General features: G+C 44.6%; 1 protein-coding gene across 2 annotated transcripts in view; it reads left to right on the forward strand.

Annotated features, from left to right (window-relative positions):
* LOC144770383 (uncharacterized) overlaps positions 1 to 21,779 on the forward strand; it is a 720,823-nt gene that overhangs the window by 188,122 nt on the left and 510,922 nt on the right. The window contains exon 1 of one of the 2 annotated variants that reach the window (XM_078654861.1): positions 19,626 to 19,750. The exons of the other annotated variant lie outside the window; for it this stretch is intronic. The gene's annotated coding sequence lies outside the window, so the exon portion shown is untranslated. Of the gene's footprint in view, positions 1 to 19,625; positions 19,751 to 21,779 lie in introns of those variants that run through there. 2 annotated transcript variants of the gene reach the window in all.

Genomic DNA, 21,779 nt, shown 5'->3' on the forward strand with positions numbered 1-21,779 from the left:
TCCAAGGCGATAGCAGCCTCCTGAATATCCATGGCAACCGTGGAGTGCAATATATGAGAGGGTCTGCGTACGTTTATGTGGGTTCCTCGGCCTGGCATGAATCAACATTGATCTTCGTCCACTAGCTGGATAACCTCCCTATTTAGTCGCATTGCCAATACTTCAGCCAGATTTTGTATATCTAACCCTAGCCTGGATAGGGGGCGACACGAGCCAGGCAAAGTGGGGTCTTTGCCTGGTTTGATGAGCATGACTATCTGGGCTTCCTGCATGGAGGATGGGAGTACCACCACAGGTTTGCCTCATGTAGAGTCTCTAGTAGTCTAGGGAGTAGTGTATCTGTAAAAGCCTGGTAATATTCCATTGGGAGGCCATCTGGTCCTGGTGCCTTACAGCGTGCCATATTCTGCAATGTTTCCCAGAGGTCTTCAAGGTGGATCTCTCCCCCTAGTTTGTCACATTGGTTATCGTAAGGAGTGGGAGGAGTATCTCGTCAAGAAATTGTTTCATTTCCGGCCTAAACGACCTGGTCCCCTCTGTAGACTATTTCTAGGTGTGTGTTGAGCTGGGAGTTTATGGCCGAATATCTATATACGAGGACCCCATCGGCTCTCCTTAACATTAATATAATATGGGGTGTTCTTGCTTAAGGAGCCTTGCCAGAAGTTTACCTGATTTATACCCCTCCCGGTGCAGGAGTTGGCGGTATTCCCGGCAAACCAGTCTGTCCCATATGTCTCCTACTCTGCCCTGGGCACGTAGTAGCCCTTCATCATGTGACCCCATAGCCGGACCTTTGTTTTGCAGTGCGGCCAATGCATTCTCGGCTTCCGTGAGATCTTTCTCTAGCCGCTTTCTCATACCTCCTACCTTCGACAGCCATTCTCCGCATATCAATAATTTAACTCATTCCATTCTGTCCCCCTGGCATCAGTGGACAGTCAGTTGGTACAAAAGTAGCCACGAGTCAACTCTCCAAGTTCTTATCGAAAGATAGCATCTTTCAAGGCTTCTGGTTGCAGATGCCAAAGAGGAACGTTCAGTCGGCCACTCCTGGTCCCCCATTGCAATAACACAGGAGAGTGGTCTGATAGGAATCTCCCTAATATCTGTATCTGTATAGCGACTGTGGCAGCATCACTAGTAAGCAAAAAGCGATCTAAGCAGTTATAGACTGAGTGAGCTGGGGTATAGCATGTAAACCCTTGCTTTTCTGGATGTACCATCAGTCCACACGTGCCATGCGGCTCATTACCCCCTGGCGAGCGGTTGACATATTGGGTTTCATATTTTTGGGGCGTGTCTATCTAGTGTACAGTCTAACACACAGTTAAAATCACCTTCCCATTAAAGTGGAACTCACGCATATGGCAGTAGTTGTTTTTCAAGATCTAAATAAAAATCACTGCCATCTATATTTGGGGCGTAAATATTCAACAAACAAATTTCAGTGCCATCTAATATTCCATGTACCATCAGATATCATCCCACAATATCTGCTATGCAGCCAAGGACCCGGAAGGGAATCTGTGGTGCAACCCAAATTAACACCCCTCAAGCATATGTGGAATATGTGGTGAAGAACACCTGACCTCTCCACTTTTTGTGTAATCTTTGTGATTCCAAGTCCGGCAAATGCGTTTCCTGCAGCATAGCTATGTTCACCCCATGCCTATGAAGTTAAGTTCGCACTCTATTCTGCTTCACAAATGAGTTGAGCCCCCGTACATTCCATGTCATAAAATTAATGTAGGCCATCTCTTTATCTGAATTCGTACAAAAAACCTGCTATGCCCACCCTGCCAATGCTGCCATCTCAACAAAACATCATGCTCGAATATTTTCTCCCCCACCTACCGGGTAAACACATATTGAGCCACTCTTGCTTCTCCAATCATAGTTCAACCCACAACTCCCACTTTATAAACTGGAATTAATCAAAACAATTAGGCAGCTCTCTGCCAAATTATAAAAGATCTTTCACCTAGAATGGAAACACATACAATATCAGATAAACCAACCACACACCTTCATGCTCAGTCACACTATAGCTATACCACTATTATCCCCATGCCAGGATAAGGGGATATCCTGTCTGCCCCATGTCCTGTCTGCCCCACTATCTGTGAGCTACTAGTGCACCCATCCACTGCCCGCCACGTAACTCTCGCTCTGCTGCTACAGTCTCCTCCAGTTCTAACACAGCTATGAGAATCAAAGCTGAGCAGCAAAAAAGAGAAGGAAGAAAAGATGGGGAAAAAGAAAGTGGGGGGAAGAAAGCGAGGAACCAAGATGAGGTGAAGAAGAAGAAAAGGAAAGATACAGAATAAAGGCGGAGGAGGGCGGTCACCAAATAGTGCATCTTTGCCAAACCTGCCAATGTAGTGCATTGTATATCAAGTCAACTTTAAGCATCACTAACAAGCTTAGATTAGATCTCTAGAGTTTTCAATTCCTCAATCAACAGCACTTCCATTGCCAATTGATGTATGGGCACACAATGTCGCAGTTCTGTGGCGTGTGATCAAGTGTTGGTAGTTTGGGGGTATCCTCCACTACGTCCCCTGATCATGCTTTCGAGCTCGCGGGCGCCTCAACCAGTGCTCTAGCTTCCTCACGTTCAGCCTGTAACAAAGCTGGACTCACTCGAGATGAATGGGCCCCTTCGCTGTCTGAGCCTAATTGCTCCAGGTCTACGGAGCCATCTTGTAGCACCACCACTCGCAGCGTAGATCTCAAAGCTTGTTTGTTCCACCAACCACGTTTACTTCTGTGAGGTCCAGGGTTCTGAAGGGCGCCCCTTTGAGGCTAAGATCTGGCTCACTCCTCTCACCTCCAACCAATCCCAAGCGGCTTCAGGTGTGATGAAGTAGTGAGCTCTGCCCTCATGTATGACCATAAGTTTAGCAGGGTATACCAGCATGTACTACAAGTTCATTGCCCTCAGCTTTTGCTTCACGCCGCCAAAGAAATTCTATGTTGTTGTACCAGGTGTGTGTAGTCAGGGAAGATGGGAATGGTGTGGTTTTCAAAAACTGGGTCTTCTGCCTGTCTCGCCACCCTAAGTATACAGTCCGGATCTCTGTAATTAAGAATCTTGGCTACAAGAGGGTGAAGGGACACGCCCATCAAAGGGGCCGGGCCCAGCGCTCGATGCGCCCGTTCGATCACAAAACAGGGAGAGAGGGGGGCCGAAGGCAGCATTGCTTTGATCCAATTCTCAAGGAAGAGTTCAGATGTAGTACCCTCGGCACCGTCCAGGAAGCCAACAAAGCGCAGGTTACATCTGTGGGAGCGGCTCTCTGAATCCTCAGCTCTGCTCTACAAAACCACTGTTTTCACCACTAGGTCTGTGAGAGCTGTTTTCAGAGTGGAAACCTTGGTCTCCATTTTCGATGCCTTCTGTTCTGCAGCCAGGGATTTTTCCGCCACCACCCGCAGGACGACTTTCAGTTGGCCCACATCTAGAGAGACAGCATCTATCTTTGCCTGTACTGTCACGCTGGAGGCCTCAATGGCAGCGAAGATCTAGGTACCAGTAGGGTCCACCCTGCGTGCCCATCGCTGCAGATGGGGGTTCACCCGGATGCCTGTGCCATGTATTGGTCTATCTTGGTTTGCTACGTCCCCCCCTTTGAGGTCTGTCTTTCCCCATGACTGTGTCTCTGGGTTCCAAGAACTAGGAGCAGTGTAATCAGATCTCACCTCTCAGTGTCTCAGTCACCCAGGACCGTAGGGAGGTCTCACTATTGACCACTGCGTATTTCTTTTCGTATCAACTGGCATCCGCAAGGGTAGGGTGTCTTGGATACCCAGCAGGTAAGTACTGTTACTTTGGCTGGATTTCAAGTGGGTGGCTCACCACCCCTAGAATGCAGTGAAGCAGAGTCACTAGTCTCTCGGCATTCCACGATGGGTCAGGCAGGGGGTCCCCAACACTTAGGAGTCAATCACAGCCCCTGGGGAATGTGTTTCATCTAACTTTACGGTCAGATGTCACAGATGGCAGCTACTATGATTTCCATCACCTGAGGGATGCTTTTTCACATGCCGTCTCCCCTGTGTGGCCGCAGGTATTTCCGCACCCCATGGGCTGTTCATGTGTGCCCAACGGGAGGTGGTTTTTGTGCTTCAGTAGTACTAGGGCCCCACGAGTTGATACTGCACTGATGGTCCCATAAATACCCAAAGCAAATGTGTATGCGACTCTCCTTCTCCGTCCTAGCAACCAAATGCTGAGCAGCAGATCCCTCAATCGGGGCCCCACCAATCTACACCTCAGCTCCTTGGGGGACCCCGGGCAAGGCTTCCTCCCATTGAATTCAGGGCTGGTCGCTGCTTCCCACCGTTGATTGCGGTTGGTGGGGGGAGGAACCAGGCCCAAGCTCTGCCCTCCTAGCGGGCTGCTCTCCCCGGTTGAGTAAAGGTTCAGGCACTCCTCCTCAGTGTCCAGCAGTGCAGGAGCATGTCCTGCTGCGGGCCTTGGTTCGGACACGGCTCACCTTTTCCTCATCGCATCACCCAGGCCCGGGCAGAGCACTGGTAGCAGCAGAGGGCTTGTCCGTTCGGCCTCTCGCAGAGCCGCCGGTTCCGGGGCATAGTCTGCTGGTTCCTACAGGGTCTAGCTCCACTCCTCGGGTGCCGCCATGGTCCCCACACCTTTGCACAAGCCTCTCCATGCTCCCAGCCACCCACCTCAGCTGCCTCTGACAGCAGCGCCTCTCGGCGTGAAAAGGTTGGAGGCCTCGTGGCAGACGTCTGTCCGTGGAGGCCCTGCTGGTGCCCTCCTGTCCAACGGCATCTGTCTTTATCAGCTTGGGTCGCTGCTGGCCCTAATTCGTTCTGAAGCTGGTAGTGAAGTAAGGTACCCACAGTACATGGCAGGATTTTGTAGGAGCATGAGCGGGCCCGCTCCGGAGCTCCTTACAGTGCGTCCGTCTCGGCCGCCATCATGGCCACATATTGCTAATTAGTTGATAGTTCCAACATTTGTTTTTAGAAGAATCATTTCTTTGTGTTTGCCTTGCCTTTTATTCATAAATTCAATAACACAGGTTGAACTCAAAGGAATTGAAACTCCTCCTTCAAGTCATTTAAAGAGGCCTTACTTAGGCCCCCATTTAGAGTATGGCTGACAGGGTTGCAGACGTGACTGAGTAGCCTACCCACCAAACCCTTGGTCTGCTCATCTCAATTAGAGACAGGTATTTCATTTCCTAAGCCCCGGTTGGCTCCATCGATGGAACACTCCCTCCGAAAGCCCAACTTGCACCCAGCAAGGCCCCTTAAGGCCTTGTTGGGTGCACCCCAAATCATTCTCCTCCATCTTGTGAGTTGCAGCCTCCCTGTGCCCCAGATTGCAGTGAGCAGAGTCCAGGAAGTGGTAAGGAGGCAGACTAGTGCTGTCTCTTCCCCAAAACAAAAGTTTAAAAAAAAACGATTTTCCCTTTCTGTGATTTCTGTCTTTGCCTGTGGTTGTTACAGTTTAAAATTGTAGTTTTAACCTGCCTGTGAGCGGATGTTTTATCACCTGTTTTGTGTTTTAAACTTGTGTTTTTTTCCTGCCCATGATTGCTTACATTTAACGTGCTGAATTGTGGTATTTGCAGTCCAAACTCTGTAGTTTTTTCCTCTCATTGCTGATGACTTTCAGTTTTCCCTCCAAATTTCCCCTTTGCTCTGTGCTAAGACATGTATGTTAAAACAGTACACCCCCAGCCACCATTTTGTGTTCATAAGCCAATGAAACCAGCCCCCCTGCTTCCCCCACCCCAGCAACAGGGATATTCTACATCAGGTGCTTCTGTGAGCTGTTTAAACTGTGTTTACTAGGGACTGTGCACTTTGTTTTTTGGCCAGTAGAGGGAGTAAAGTTTTATTCAAACAGTATTGTTAGATTTCAAGTTAGTGAGTCCTTTACCTGGAGAAGTCCAGAGTGAGGATTGAGCCTGTCTGTCTCCTAGGAGATTCTGAACAGGAAAAGCAGCTGGATAGTGTTAGGGCTAGGGTTCCCATTGGCTGACGGGGTCACCTGATTACTAGGGCTATAAAAGGCCAGGCTTGGGCTTCTCAGCCCGGGCGTCTCAGCTAAGGGCGGCGAGGACAAGGGCAGTTGCCTGTTTGAGCCTTTTCGGGACTGACGAGGACCAGGGCCAGAAATGCTGCCCAATATACATACCTCCATTGTGCATCTATATACTTTCAATGTACCTATGGATCTATATATTTATCACTTTCTTCTAATATAGCATTTCCAATGCACTTCCCTATTTCTCAGCCTACAGTTCGCTGAATATATCCTCTACATCCACTCTCTCATTTAACCCAAATCCCCATACGACTACTATGATCCCCAAAATAACCCTTTCTAGACACTCTCCTACTGTACCCCTCCTTGTATCATCTTACACCTCTTTTATTATACCGATCCCCCAAAACAAACCTTTCTAAACTCTTCCCTCTTTTCCACCCCTCCCCAACCTTTCTAAATCCAAATAACTGACTAACATATCCACCACTAAAATTACTTTCATGTTTCACCATACTAATTCAACAATAATCCTGATGGGTTCCAGAGTAGCGTACTACTTGCGCTTCAAAACCCCATCAGGGGTAGCAAGCGCTATATAAATACAAACCTCTTTTCCTTAACTATCCCGCCACCTACCCTTCTCTACCCAAATAACTGAATAATATATCCACTACTCAAATTACTTCACATTTTACTTTACTAATTTTCAATACTAATCCTTTATGAGTTCCGGAGTGCCATGCTACTCGCCAGAAAAACGCTTCAATATCCATCAGGGGTAACGTGTGCTATATGAATGTAGACCTTTCTTCCCCTTTTATCCCTCCTATCCTTCTCACTCCAAATAACTGCTAATATCCACCACTGAAATTACTTTCATATTTCACCATATTAATTCACCACTAATCCTTTATGGGCTTCCTGAATAGCGTGCTTCAATACCCCATCAGGGGTAACAAGCGCTATATAAATACAAACCTTATTTTTCCTCCTCTATTCTTCTGCTATCATTCCAAATCCAAACCTACCCACCACTTAAAATGTACTTGCATGTTTCACTATACTAATTCAACACTAATCCTCTATGGGTCCCGGAGTAGCGTGCTAGCCACCGGAAAAGTGCTTCGACGCCTCGTCAGGGGTAGTAAGCGCTATAAAAAATGCAATTACAATACAATACAATACACAGCCTGCCCAATGGATGGTATAATGCCTTTTTATTCCTGTCAGTCACTGCGAGGTAAAACCTGCCAGGGAGCGACAGGAAAAAAACTATAATGACACACATGCCCTGGAAGAAAAGTTGCAGCATGTTGGTGGGGGGCGGTCATTCGTCTTTTTAGTTTTTCAAATATATACTCCACCTATGGGAGTTTGTTTTTGAAAACCCAAATATTTATTGGTGGATGGCCTTCAAATCTGACAGCAGCTGTACATGATAGGTTTAGTTCATTGATAGGAACCGCCATGACAGTGATTCCTTTCAATGTACATAGATGATCGCAGGGCCAGCAGTCATCTCTAAATTTGGCAATGGAATACACTTGGAATGGTGGAGGTAATGTCCTCTGCCATCCAGACGGACATTGCTCTGCCCTCCAAACTAGATATCAGGCCCTTAGTAGTTAGTTGATTGCTACATAATAATGTGTTTCGTATTTAGGCCGATTACGATCCTGTTCAGAAGGGACTGTGGCGGAACTGTAGAGGGTGCCAGCGAGTCGAAGCAGAGTAGCAGCAGTCACAGTGAGCGTGTGTGAGCCTGCCGTGTGGAGCGGAGCAGGGTGGCTTGGTGGCTTGGCGGCTTGGCGGCGAGGAGGATTGACCGAAGCCGAGACCGAAGTTGAAAGCCGAAGCCGAAGCTATCCTGATCACCGGGCCGCCCACTTTGGACATCGAACCGGCAGCCCGAACTGGCAGCCCGCAGCCCGCAGCCCGTAGCACGTAGCCCTGCAGCCCGCAGCACGCCTACAGCAGCAACCCGTCTGCCGCCTACCGTGAGCCCGCAGCCCGTACCCCGCAGCATAGTGTGGAGTGGAGCGAAGCGGGAGCGGGAGCAGGAGCGGGCAGGAGCGGGCTCCGGGAGGTTTGGCGGCAGCGCGGACCCCGCTCGTGAACCTGCGGGATCTGCCCAGCGCACTGAGCGGGAGCAGACTAAGAGGAGGAGCAGGGTGACTCGGCGGTAGACCACAGCACCACAGTCTGAATCACGCCTCCTCCCCAAAAAGATAAAAACAGGAAAAATCGAGGCACCACCACCGGAAATGGAGCATGGAGTAAGGCAGACGCCAACAAAGGATATCTAAAAGAATCACATGCAGCGAGGTGTAGCAAGGCGCACACAGCGAGGCACTATCCTGGCAGGCTAACAATCAAGCCGCATCTACAAGCAACTGCCCGAGGCGCCTAAGGAACTAGAGGAGTCAAGGAAATCCAGAGGCAAGAAGCTTGTACCGAAGCTTGGACATTCAGCTGCAGTATAACGGTGAGAGCGGCACTGGGGGCTACGGGGAAGGGGGCAGCAGCGAATAATAGCTAGCATTGCCATTCCCCCCGAACTCCCCTTGAACTACCTCCAGTGGCAGTCCTTATTAACTTTGGTAACAACCGTGACTTCGAAACCCCGAGGCTATCCTCGCTCTCTCCCTGACGGCAGCTGCCCCCCTTGTGAGGGGTAGACGGTCCTGGGAAAGTGAGGTGGCGGAGTTGTCGAGGCGTCGCGGGCCCCTGAGGCTGAAACCTCGGGGAGGGTCTGTCTGAGTGCGACAGGCAAGGATCAGTAATATAAAATAGGTGTGCAATAGAACTAAGCGGAGTGCAGGTGTGCCCGCCAAGTTTGGCGCTATAAGAATAACACCGTTAGAACGCCAACCATAAACGGCCCTGCCCAGCTGAAAATCATCTCAATCTGAAAGAGTAGTAAGCACCAGCCAAAATCCAGTGTATAGAGGCCAGAGGAAGGAAGCCACTCAAATCCCCTGGCCAGTGTAAAACTAAATTAATATTCCACAGTCTCAATCAAATTGATAACCTACAATCGGAAAAATACTATCAATAGCCCTGGTGCAGGGAAATGGCCTTTAAGAAACTGAGATCACGAACTATTTTTATGAAAAGAATGGGGACAGAAGAGGCAATTAGGAAGACAACTAACAAAGCGGTGAAAAGTGGAAGGATAACAGGAACCCCCGGAATACGAAAGTACTTTACATCATTAACCACGGAGGGGCTAGTAGCAATAAATCAGTCAAACCCAGCTATAACAGCTGAAATAATGGAGGACGGAAAAGACAAAGAGGGAAGTGCACAGGCCCCCCCCCAAAGAACACACCTTAATTACATCTGAGGCTGTCCAAACAACCCCCTTAACAGATTTCGAGGACTCACCCCCAGAAATAGAGTCAACCGGCCAAATAACATTGGACTTATCTAATATTCAACATAGCCCCGATCATATCTCGACGCGTCATGAACCAACCGTCATGAAAGGAGAATCAGATCTGGGGCTTCAAGAGGAGCCCGATGTTACATACAATAGCACATTACAAAAACCCGCTGACCGAGAGAGTCTCCTGGAATATTCCCCGGACCTTTTTATGTTCAAGTCCACCAGCTTAACGAACAACAATACTCCAGTATCGAACTCTCTTTTCACACTACAAAAAATCCTGGAATCGGTCCTCGCTCATCTAGGTAATATCCTGGAGAACTCGGATCAAACACTTGATGTGCAAATAGGAATTTTAAAATTTCTAGTGGAAGAAAAAAGGAAAAAAGAACAAACCGAGCAAACCAAAGTAAAGGGAATACCTGACAACTGTCAAGAAGTAACAAGTGACATCAAAAGCACTGGCCACTTAGCGACGGCGAAAAGAGAAATGGGAACACAAACCGGTAATAAACCATGTAAGGGACCAATAAGTAATCAGTGTAAAACTAAGGTCTATTCCCTGAAGAAACTCTTTAAAGAAGATATCAATAGCGAGTCTAACCAATATCCTATATTTAGGAAACCCAAAGACAAACTTATCATGGCCAATCCCGTCATGGTCCAAGAAAAAAAGGATAGCACCGGCCTAAACGGCGAGGATGCGCAGGACTTACAAAATATAAAAAAGAAGCAAGTGGAAAGAAAAAAAAAAGGGGAAAGCCGCTAAGAAGATTTAAAAAGAAAGAAGCGCACAAACTCAAATTTCAGAAGATCACCACCCCTCCTGACGCCCACCTTGTTCACGAAGAAAGTATAAAATTTCCCATATCTCTAAAGAAAATAAATCAAAACCTGATGGAAAAATCTAATAATAAAATTCTCCAACAAAATCCGTTAAACCCAAGGGCAAAAGACTTCCCCTATGACCCAGTAGGCCCTGCATTAAGAGTTCAAAAAAAAAAAAAAAAAAAAAGTTTATTATGTTTTGGCTCTCGATGAGGGCCACATAAAAATAAACACACAATTATACAGCATTAATTACAGTTAAGTCACAAAACAAGACAGAAAGGAAACACTTCTTATCTACCGGTCAAGCAATCATCAAACATCTCCCTATATATCATTAATAAATATCTAAAAACCCTTTTAAAAAATTAAAAATTCTGAAACAAAACATTTCATTTGGAGGACAGTAAAGTGCATGGAAAAAGGTTTTTACATTTAAGATTCCTAGTTGTAGACAAATTGGTTTTAACCATTTATAGCGCAATGGGCGCAGTGCGGGACAAATGAACAAGACATGATTACGATCCTGTACAGCATTATTACAGAGATTACATATTGGCGATACGCCATACCACTTTGCTAAAAGGAGATTTAGTGGAAGCAAATCATGTCTTAAAAGGTACCATAGCCTACGGACTCTATGAGGAGTATTCCAAATAAGGTATTGTTGGGCCAGCTTAGGTGTATAAGTATTTAACAGTGATTCCCTTTCTTTTTGTCTTGGTTGGGCAAGCATATCCAATTTATAACAGAGTTCCCAAGATGCACATTTTAATTTAGACTTTAGCTCAGGGGGAGTAAGTAAGAATAAAGTGCTTTCATCCAATTCTAACAGAAATACTGCTTTTCTAAAGTTTTTTACTAACAAAGAAAACTCGTTAAAGTTGCCCAAGAGTTCCCTTTTAATGGCTTCTCGTAAGGAACCCGATTTACCTCTGGCCAGACAGGCTACCCATCTTACGAGGGCTACCAACCCCTGTACCCAACAGCTTCGGAGTCCGAATTCCAGCCTGCATGAAGATACAGAGCACGCTGTATTAAGGGAAGAAATTTTTCTTAGTACCTTTCCTTCCATTTTTTGCAAGAATCCCCATTGTTTTAACTCCACTAATTCAATTCCGTACAGTAGAGTTGCAGGTATCTTTGCTCTAAATACATCCAAAAATAGTGAAAAATGTCTCTTCCCTGTAGCATTGTACAAGGAACATAACCCCATGCCATGGGCCAATGCTTTACGTGAATTGTGTTCAATGTGGGGATTCTCACTTAGGTTTGCTGAAATTATTTTACCTAAGAAGGTGTAGGTTTTAACCACCTCTAGTTTCTGTCCACCTATAGCCCAGCTATAACTTCCAGACCTACATTTTTTCTTTCCAAAAATGCACATGATTTTACTTTTCGATATATTAATTTTCATATGATGTGCTTCTGCAAATTGATTCAATGCATGCAGGCGATTAGACAGACCCTTCGGGGTTAAATCTAAAACGAGTATGTCATCCGCATACATTAAAACCGATATAGATGACCCTCCAATTATCGGGGCTAATCCCCCACAAACTGCAATGGAAGATGGTAGGTCTGCCGTATATAGTGAAAACAATATAGGGGCCAGTATACACCCTTGTTTTAACCCGTTCTGAGAAGGGATAGGTTGAGAAAGACCCCTTTCTCCGCCTTGTAGCACCTTACACCACGTGTTCGAGTAAAGAGATTTTACCAATTCGAGTAAATACACTGGCATACCCAATGCAGCCAGCTTTCTCCACAGCGTTGGACGATCCACCTTGTCAAACGCTGTGGAGAAATCTATAAATTAAGAGTTCATTTTAAAAGACCCGAAGATTACCGGAAAAAAAGATCCATCACAAGAAGAGTTAATATCGACGCAGCTGCAAATAACAGAGCTGTTTCCAACAGATGAAGCCCCTCTCAATTGAGGCCGTATTATTAACCTCCTTCAACGTATTTTGCCCCTACAAACTTTAACACGTAAAGACATCGACTTAGTATCCTTTCCGGATAAAGAAAAAATGAAAACCGCCGTGGTAGAATTTTGGTCACCAGTGCTCCCTGGAATTATACTGAAAGAAAAAGAGACTCTCCATAAATGTGGCTACGATTTAACCTCAATACAGAAATCTACAGACGGAAAACCGAGAAATCCGCTCGAGGGATCTTCACAAAAATCCTCTATTCAGCAAAATAAAAAAACTAATTATATAGGCGACTCTGCAGATCATCTAATTATCTCAGTAAAAGACGGGGAGAGAGAAATCTGGAGCCAAAGCTCCAAAGATAAGGACACAGTAAATATTGATCAGTCTTGGTCATGGATTGCAGAGACTTTAAACAACAAAAAACAAGCACGGATCAAGAATCACTCAGTTTAGCAGTGGTCTACAGATATCATCTTGGAACATAGCAGGGAAAACACCAGAAAAGATGATGGAACTGACGAAAAACCAACCAGCAATAATGGCAATTCAAGAAACTTGGTCAACAAAAAGTTTTTACCCGGAGGGGTATTTTACCTATGATATCCCAGCGCAGGAAGTTGGCCAAGGGCATGCGAAGGGAGGTATAGAAATCCTTTTAAGTGAAGAGTACAACTGGGCCCAAGAAATCATCTCTACAAAATCTAACCACTTTCAATGTATTAAGATCAGGTTGGGGTCAGACACTTCAGAGCTGCAAAAAAACCTATTGCTTTTCAACATATATATACCCCCTGGACAAAAAAACGATGGGCTATTTGTTGAAATCTTGGAAGGTATCCAGCTAATAATAGAAACTCAAGCTTATCTCCCTTTTATAATCATGGGTGACCTCAACAGAAAATTATCTAATACAGAAATATTGAAATGGGCAAGATGGTATAAGGAGGAAGCTCTTGAAATTTCAGTGCCATTGTTCCCGACCAGAAGCAAGGCTGACAATAGGGGGGAAAATATTATTACAATCACTACCTCTACTAAATGGAACTATCCTAAACGGAAATGTGGAAGGTGACATCCCCGCGTCTTATACGAGACAGGGAACGAATTCCATATCAATTTTGGATTATATGATCTGCAGCTTGGATATGTACGGGTCTGTTTTTCAGCCTCAGATTTACTTTGTCCAAGGAAGCGACCATGCCATCCAGGCCCTACACACCCAATGGACAAAGATCATATGCCCAACCAGCCATATCATGTATAAATCCAGTACAGTTACGGTAAAGACAAACCAAAGGCAGATATATTGGAATTCTGCTACACTCAATAAAGTCGCCACTCTAATAAATACAAAACAGCTCCTTCAAGTAATCCATTCCCCCAACCTAATAACAAACTTTGAGACGATAATCGAGACATTAAAACAAACGCTCCAACACAAAGTGCAACACGCTGTACCAGCTAGACTCAAAAATAAAACTAGTAGGCCATCCACAAGCGCAAAAAGGTTAAATAAATTAATAAGATCGCAGTTCCTGGATCCCTCTATATCTAGACAAGCAGAAATTAATAAATTAAAGAACCAACGTAAGAGGGAGAAACAACGGCAAAAAAATATAACACAAGATAAAAACTGGGTCGACCTGCGAATAGCAGCAAAACAGTACAATCAACGTACTTACTGGTCACTAATCGCCAAAGAAACAGGCACAAAAAAGGCCTTACAAGCCATCCCAGTCTCCCCTAAAGAATGGGAGATATATTTGACCAACTTGTATAAATTAAACATTAACCATGAAAGGCCTATAACTCCCACAAACAACTGCGAAGGAATTACCTTATCCATTGGAACTGTGTCCCCCTTTTCTGTAGAAATGCATATAAGGAAGGCAAGAACAACAGGAGCCACCGGCCCAGACCAAATACCTATTAAGACATAAGCAGCGAGCACCTAATTCAACCATCACCAGCCTATGCTTCAGCAGGTGCAGGTCTTCATTCTGAGTGGGCCGCTTGCGTCGACTGACGCAGACAGGCTAGGCTTTTCCTCATGCAAATGTTGTCAGGGAAAACACGATGAAATGTATGCAGGGAAAACCAGTCATTAAGAGGAAAATCTTGACTTCTGCAATTCATTCGATTGTGTGATACTGCTCAAAACACTTTGGGGCTTATTATCAAGACCGGCGTTAAAATTTATCGCTGGTTTTGCGGCAGAAAACTGCAGCTAAAGCGGCGATAATGGGCTTGATAATATGCCCTTGAGAATTCCAATAGAAGTCCATGTTCTGGTGTGAACATGGGCTACTATTGAAATTCTCCAGGGCATATTATCAAGCCCATTATCGCCGCTTTAGCTGCAGGTTTCTGCCGCTAAACATATATAATTGTAACGCTGTGCTTGATCAAATGCCCCTGAATGTCAGTGTACTTCAGGTACCTTTCCTGTGAAAATGGGAGTCTTCAGAACAGAATAACCCCCAGCAATGAGTGCTAAATGAAGACAACAAACCCAATAGCTCTTACATTTTATACCTATTGGCATGGCGTATGGTTCCTGCCAACCAGCTGTATTACATCGTCGAAAAGAAAAAGAAATTGTCGTTAATGTACAGCACTGGTCGAGGCTGAAAAACATTTCAAAAGAGTGCAATAAAGTATATGCGCACATGCGCGATTATGCCTAAAGATACTATAAGGGACAGTGTGATAACATCATCATGCATGCACACACATAACACATGACATAGCTGCCAGTTTAATTATTTTTCACTTATTGTTCCAAGATTACGGATGCCACTATGAGCAGTAAATAAAAGAATTTTGAAGTGTGTGAAAGCTCATTTGAAAAACGCAGCAGTCTGGCAGCCAATGGTAGCTGCCAGGGCCTCCATAAAACATGAGACTAACAGCCTGATTCATGTACAGGCCGTTTTGCGTGGCCCTAATAGTGAATCATAGCGATTCGCTATTGAGGACACGCAAAACGGCATTCATGTAGGAATTGCTAATTAAATAGCGATTCCTACATGTTCTTTATTTGCGAGTAGCAATTTGCTACTCGCAAAAACTCCCCATTCATTCCTATGGGCCAAGAGGCCCATAGGAATGAATGGGGAGTATCCCTTATTTGCGAGTAGCAATTTGCTACTCGCAAATAAGATAGCGATTTTAAGGGTGCCAGGGGTGTCCAAAGGACGCCCTGTAGCACCCCTAAAATGCACATTAGAACAGGTGTTGCGCACACACATGTCCAAAGGACATGTGTGTGTGCAACATGCAACTTAGAAAAATGCTTTTAAAAGCATTTTTCTGAGTTTTTGCTATTTACCGACAGGTCTGACCTCTCGGTAAATAGCGGCCCCAAAAGTGCAAAATCGCTATTTTTTATTGTGTCATGAATAGCATTTGAGGAATCTCTAATAGAGATTCCTTAAATGCTATTTCTCGCATATTTGCTAATTCTTAAATAGCGATTTTTGCATTTGGGATCATGAATACCAAATGCAAAAATCGCACTCGCAAAGGGCCAGATTCTCAGAATCTGGCCCTTTTGCGAGCGCTATTGGCTACATGAATCAGGCTGTAACATTTTAGGTTTTTTAAGGACTGTGACTGGTGAGGTGGGGAGCAATGGATGAGGGGAGTGTGTGGGAGACAATAAATTAGGAGAAGCAATGGAAACATTGAGGAGGGAAGCAACAGGGGGGCTTGAAGGGAGGGTAATAAACAAAGAGCCAAAAAACTAGGTGCAAGCAATGGATGAGTTGGGCACTAAGGGAGGAGTGAACAACACAAAGCATTCGGTACAGAAAAAGTAAAAAGTTTTTCCCTGAATGTGCACAGTGGAAGGATGCAAGTCATTGAATCAAAGGGATGGTAAAGAAGCTGAGTTGCTAGAGAGGGACAAACACGAGAGGAAGAAAAGCCATACAATAAAACACAAGCAAATAAGAGTGACAATAAAGCCAACCAGTGGTATAAAATGAGCTGGGTCTAAGCCCATGGTAAGCTTTTGTATCGTTCACAAGATGTCTTTCGGTCTGTATTCGAGTACTAACAAGCATTTGCAAAGCAATCGGTCTCGCCTTTGGGACCTTATTAGTATTTGGCTATGCTGCTTATTCTCCTGGGTGCTGCAACATCCACTGTTCTTTAACACGGAAGCTTTGACGCTAATAAGTACATTATAGCACTGCTTTGAGAAGTACTTGTCATAAAACAAGTATGGTCAAATGTGTGTGCAATGAGAGATGAGAGCGGTTGCTAAATATGCATAAAGAAACTAAGCTGACCACTGATTGTACTTTCAATATTTCAAATTTTCTTTTTCTTGCCGCATAATTTACTAAACCTTCCTGCATAAAGCGTTGTGAGCAGAAGCAGCCAGTCGAACCAATCCATTCATTGACATTTTCAGAATTGGAGGGAATTAATGTTTTATGATGAGGTCATACTCAGTTTTTTTTAATATTGTTTAAAATATTTTTTTAAGTTATGATTGAGAAATGCAACTATTCATCAACACTGCCTTCCTAAAATTGATTTGTCTGCGAACACTGTAAGATGACACAACATGCCACAGGCTCGGAAAGGTTGGCTAAGCTGAGGCAGAGCGAATTTAATTGGCATTTCACAAGATAAAAAAATGTAGGCAAATGACACTTCTCAGTAAAGAGGCATGAGAGAGAGTTCAGAGTTGCACTAGATGTATCTTAATGAAAACGTGAACAGCTCTGCTAAAGAGTTTCGGTGATGAGGACGTACAGGCATTTCTCTAAAATGAATAGGCACATGAATGTGCTGGATAGTCTGCTAAAACTATTGTGTAGGCGCTGCATGTTAAGAAAGTGATCTGAAATAATTGGGGGGTGTTTGAGTCCATCATATGGACCAAAAATCTAAATTAAAAAAACATGTGAGTGCGTTCTGAGTTGCACTGCATAACAACACATAAGTAACTCTGCTGGAGTTAAAGAGACTTATCAACGAGGCGCGTAAGTATTTCCCAGAGTTTAAACTCAAAATGCTCTGAGACATTTATTCCAAGAGGAATGCGACCTGTATATTGGTGTCATGTTGACCTTCCTGAGCGCAACCAGTGTCAAATTACCAAAACATTCATTGTCTGTAAAAATACAATGGTACATAAAGAAATGCCATCAAGTAGGCTGCAAGCACCTGGTTGTAAAGCCACCAGCACAGCTTGAGACTCTGCAATCTGAGCAGCAATGACCCATTGACCTGGTCCAACCATGGCTCAATATGACAACCAGGGGTCAGTCCTTCTTGCATCCGTCCCTCTTTTGGTATCATTCCCTCTTGTCGTCCAAAACAGCAGACTCGTCTACCGAAGTCGACATACACTGCTACCACCCTGTCCGTGACATTGCCCTAATCTCTCATCTCCGGCGAGGATCGAATTTTCTCCATTTCTGGGTAGCATACATTGAATTGTTTGAGCCTGGAGGACGGCCCAGACAGTGACTCCATAGCCAATCAACACTTCGAAATTTTGTGCAACACACTGGGATTGGTTGAGGCCCACCAGTGGTCCAATCCTTGGTGCCCTTACACATTATGAACTCTTCTACTCCTAGACGATTCCCAATATTTATGTTTTACTGAGGGATCTGTTGCTATGTGACCCGGAGGTGCTAAAATCAATGACAGATTACATCCATTAAAAGATCAACTGCAGGTATTAGACTGAATTCACGGCTGGCCAGTGCAAGTAGGATTGAGGCACACTAAATAAAGAGTTGAGCAAGCCACACAGAATAAAAAAGGCCCTCAGTTGCCATTGTTAAAGCTGAAGTGCTGGCCAAAACAGTAGAATGTTGAGGAAAGTAAATAGAGTTGGGCGAGCATCGCAGAACAAAAGAAAGGCACACGGCCACCATTGTCAAAGGTGAAGCTCAGCGTGCCACGCTGCCCCAAAAAAACCGAGACTGTTACTAAAAGTAAATAGAGTTGGGCAAGCTGTGCAGAACAAAACAAAGCGCTCGGCCACCTTTGTTAAAGATGAAGCACAGCGTTCCGCGGTGCCTCAAAAAAAAAAACAATGTTGCTAAAAGTAAATAGAGTTGGCCGAGCCGGCAAGAACAAAAGAAATGCGTGCAGCATCACTGTTAAAGGCGAAGCATTGGCGTTGTAGTAGTAAACAAAACAAGCCGGCACAGAACGTAAACGCGAACACTTCCAATTATATGAGCAGAGGCTGGCCAACAAAAGAACAGAGTGCCCCGAAGGTATCTCAGATAATGAAGAGTAACAGCACATGTGTCAGGGGCAGTCCAAATGGGAGGTTACAGAAATGCAAATGGAGGGACTAGTAAGGCATTTCACCAATCAAAATCCGGAATTCATGAAGGACAGTAAGACGAGCCAATAGAAAATATGGGAGGTGCTTGACGCTCATAATCTGGATTCAGTATGTCTCGCAGAGCAATGCATGCGTGCTGCCTCAGCTCGACCTAAAAATGGCTGTTATATTTACATAAGCGAAGCAGACAAACTTGTTCAGTTGGAAGCAGTGGAACTAGAGGTCTGGCCTTATGTGCAGCAAAATGCTTTTGCAGTCAACAGCTCTTGTAGAGAAGTCCTGTCTGAAAAGCAGTTTGAAAACACTAAGCATTTAATCTGGTCTCAATGTGTTTGTAAACCTCCATCCCACTGGCAGCATGCCCTTCATTTGTGGGAATCGCACAGGAGTGTTTTAATCCATCTGAGGAACTTAACACTATTAAAGATTGCTTAAGTATTAACAAACGAATTGCTTTATGTGAAGCCTTTTGTGCTCTGGAGGTAGATAAATAACACAATAAGGAAACATAAGACTCATTAACAGTAAGTTTAGTGCAAAAAAATACACACATTTACTTACTAAAAGTTTTAGAATGTAATTACTAACCGGGGGTCACTTCCTGTGGTGTCTTCCTCCATAGAATATGATCATTAGTCCCCTACTATTTTCTTGGGACTTGAGCGACTTTTCAGTCAAAAGTACATCTATTGTTGTATTAGGTAAGACACTTTATCGCCTAAATCGCCAAAGACGAATTCAAATGTAAATAAAAATTGTTTGGTGTCTTTGTGTAAGGCAACACGAGGCTCATTGTTCACAGTGAACGGGTTTACCAAACCAAATGCACGTTTAGCCGAAAAGCTGCAATAATCCTTATGTGGAGCAACTTTCAAATGGTAGCGATTAATGCTGCCAGATAGGTAAACAACCCTTGCTCTCTTAAACCATAATTTCAACAAACAGAGCCGCACGTGGTTGGCAGTCACCTTGCAGGAGACAGTGGGCACGCGGCCCTTTAGACTGCCAGGGCTGCCGATCCAACGGGAATTCCCCGCAGGCGGCCTTGCGGTGTGTTTTTTTTCCACTGGGTTCCTGCTAGATGCCCGTGACCGTGCTCAGTCAAGCGGCAGATTTCGGAAGCAGTCGCCGGTGAAAGGCGCACGACCTGCCTGAAGAGGTCAGCTGCCAGGCAGACATCACGGAGGCCTGTGACGCGCTGTCTGGAGCTGACAAGTAGTGACGCTTGCCCCTCCCTGGTAAGTGCTCTCATTGGCCACCGGATGACCGTCTTCTGATGAGTTATTCATTTTTTTATTGTGGGTTTTCTGAACCGCTGCATGCTGTCTTGCGGTAGCCTCATAGCGCTTTGGGCGAGAATGCATGTAAGAAGGAGAATAACGTGGAGGTTATGTTTAATTTAATTATATTATAGAGCTTTGCTTAGCTCGTTCTGGCCTCGCAGTGCTAGTGGAATTCGGGTGCCGTCGCGCACTGGTCTCGAGGGTTCTGTCACAAACCAGAGTGTAGAAGAGTTGATTCATCGTCTGCTTTCATCCTTGTGTATGTGAGGTCAGTGCTGAAAATGGAAAAATATATCCACGGATCCCCTAATTAGGAGCTGAAGGTGTGGCAGCAGACAGGGATTGGAATCACACGGAGCAGTCATGAGGAGTTGAATTTGGCTGTCAACTTATACATTTATTTTTTAAAACTCTGCTCCAAAGAAAATGCCCACAAGGACAAATGTGACACTAAATCTTTTCTGGCTTACTTAACTGGTCAGTGACAGTCCACCTTCTAGAATATCTTAAAGGGTTAAGACACCTGCTGCAGAGATCCTCTATCCAGCAATGTTCAGTGTATAGCAATGATAAGATAACTCTAGGTTTGACTCATCATAAAATACAAAAGAGACTTAATCATGCGTCTGCAAAGCATAACATGCAACATGCAGGTCAATAATTTGTATTTTGTGACGAATTCGCAGTGTCCCAGAAATCATTGTGGTACCTACAAGTTATAAGTTACCAATTCTGATGGGTCCCTACAGGCCTGACGCCCTACAGATAACTGCAGGTCTGCCGCCAAACTCCCTCCTAGACCTTGATCTATATCTTAAGATACTGACTTACACATGGCTCAATGAATACTCCCATCTGGCAATGGCTCGTCTCGGAGTAGGATATTATACACATGAACAGAGAAGGCAAAATTAGCAGTGGAGTCGCCATCATCCACAAAAAACAATCACTTGTAAACAAGTGGGGGCAGACTCCCATCTTGCTTTCCAATTATTCACTGTAGGTCTGTGAGCTGGTCGCCCAAAATCTCTAGATTTAACGTCATCTTCTACCTACCAGGAGACAAATTATTTGTGGCGTAATACATGGACTTAATCACCTTACAATTCATAATATCCGCCCACCATCATAAATTTATCGGTGATTTCAACCTCTACTGGGGACACCCGAAAGACTAGTCGTTTTTTAACCTTTTCCTTATTTATGATGGAGAATGAGGTGACCCAGCACTCCCTGACACACAGCAAAGGGACCACACTGAATTTGATTATTACAGAAAAAATCCTAATACGCACTGCTAATGCTGTTGCAGTTGACAGGTTAGACCACCTCCAAAGCCCCTTGGACCTCTTCGTTTCCAAACTTAGGACACATGGCTAACCTAGACAACCTATATTATGGATTGGAGACACAAAGAACATAAATTTGGAAACAGTAGAATCTTGCATATCTGCCAGTATTATGTACCCATTAGCAGAGTGAGATATAAATGAGCAGCTACTCACTTCAACAACTCCTCAACTGCATGGATGATGTTGAGCTCTTCAAAGAAAGGGTGTTCAAGAGGAGAAGAACCCACTTATGGTATACAAAAGACGTCAGTGTAGAACATTCTCCAGACTGTGGAAACCCTTATGGTGGCAAAAGGAACAACTTAGAACTCCTGCATGATGCATGAAGACCCTACAAAAACATGGTGTCAGAGCAAAAGCTCAATCCAAAATATCCCAGATTGAGTCAGCTAAAAACAGACATCGAAAGCTTTTTGAAATAAAGCTGCCTCCAAGCCTGGTACCACTTAAGAACACCTAGACCCAGAGAAAAAATGTGGGACATTTGCATACTTCTTTGATACTAAAATTCAAAAGCATTGAAATATCCCTCCCTCTACTGACAATGTATACCATCACCTTGTTGGCAAGGATATCCTCTCAAACCTAGTTTAAAATTAAAGACATTTCCCAAATGGAACTCAAAAGTACTT

This window comes from Lissotriton helveticus, chromosome 7 (assembly GCF_964261635.1).
Source record: "Lissotriton helveticus chromosome 7, aLisHel1.1, whole genome shotgun sequence".
NCBI lineage: Eukaryota > Metazoa > Chordata > Amphibia > Caudata > Salamandridae > Lissotriton > Lissotriton helveticus.